This window comes from Bufo bufo, chromosome 2, assembly GCF_905171765.1.
Source record: "Bufo bufo chromosome 2, aBufBuf1.1, whole genome shotgun sequence".
Taxonomy (NCBI): Eukaryota; Metazoa; Chordata; class Amphibia; order Anura; family Bufonidae; genus Bufo; species Bufo bufo.
Window position 1 is genome coordinate 69,802,896 of NC_053390.1, and position 1,385 is coordinate 69,804,280.

The following is a 1,385-nucleotide window of genomic DNA, read 5'->3' on the forward strand; positions in this document are numbered from 1 at the left end:
GTTGATCTTGATGGACTAATGTCTTTTTTCAACTGTATTAAGTATGTAATTATGCAAGAAAGACAAGAGATGAGCAAATCTAAAAAAAAATTGTTTCAGGTCTGATTTAGTTTAATCGCCCATCAGATTTTATTTGATCCAAATAAATTTGACCCCAATCGAAAGTGCCCCAATTGCCCGGATAAGTCATGTACAGTATGACACTCTGAGGTCTCCAAGGAAAGTATTCAACCCCTTTCAAGCTTTTCTACCCCAAGACAGATGTCTACTTCTCAGGAAGAATCACAAAATTTTCAGATTAGCAAAATAAGTATCATTTGTGTATCAAATTGTGTAGCATCAATTTACGCATCTTTAATCAGGACCATAAAAATGTTTACTTAATTCATATATGAAGGCTTGGTAGAGGTGCCTGGACATACTATCACCTCGTATCCATGTTCTTCTGTGTATGTGCGCATTTTAGCAAGTCCAGAGGATGTTGACCACAGTTTAATGCAAAAAGTTGCAGGTGTGGAAACCTGAGATGAAGGATAAAATTGATAATTATGAATTCTAATATTTGGTTCGTAAATGGTGCTATATACACAATTACAGATAATAAAAAGGTCATACAACTGAGATTTTTTATAACAATATTGTATTTATTGGTACATAACATGTATCCAATGCACAAGCAACTGCAATAAGGTATATGTACAAAGCTTTCAGCTGTCATTATTAACATGAGATTTTAGCCCTCATGAACGCTCCTATAATTAGAAAAAAATCATTGTATAAAACCCCCCAAAAGCATTGTCTGCTGAATGGATAGTGAGATATCACATTGCAATGTCTTCCAGTAGTATGTATTGTATACTAATTCTTAATGAAGCCAGCTATAGACTGGACCTTTTCATTGGTGATTGTGGCCTCAAAAACCAATATGAGTATGCTAAAATCAATAGTTGTTCCCCATAGGACACCATACGATGGTTCCCAATTACATGTTCTTGGGTCTGCATCCTAAATGATGGGTACTGAATGGTAGTCTCCCGAACAGGAAGAAATATGGCTGCTAGGCAACATGAATGACCTGTCCTGCATATAAAGCAGTGCTGCAAGTCTGGGCAGAGGAATGTTACATGAATTGATTGTATGCAGTTACTGCAGGGGAGTCTGGTCAATATTTCTAAATGTTGTAATATTTGCTCAAATGGTTGTTCCCTACTTAAACTTAAATATTTAGTTCTAAGTAAGTACCAGATCAGTGCTATAGGGAGGAACAGACTGGAGACAACACTAGACCATGGGTCCCCCAATACTTTAGTTGGTTCATACCACCAAATCCCTAACCCCTGGAAACGAGGGTCCAGAGCTTGTTCATACCCTTCTCTTTCCACCCC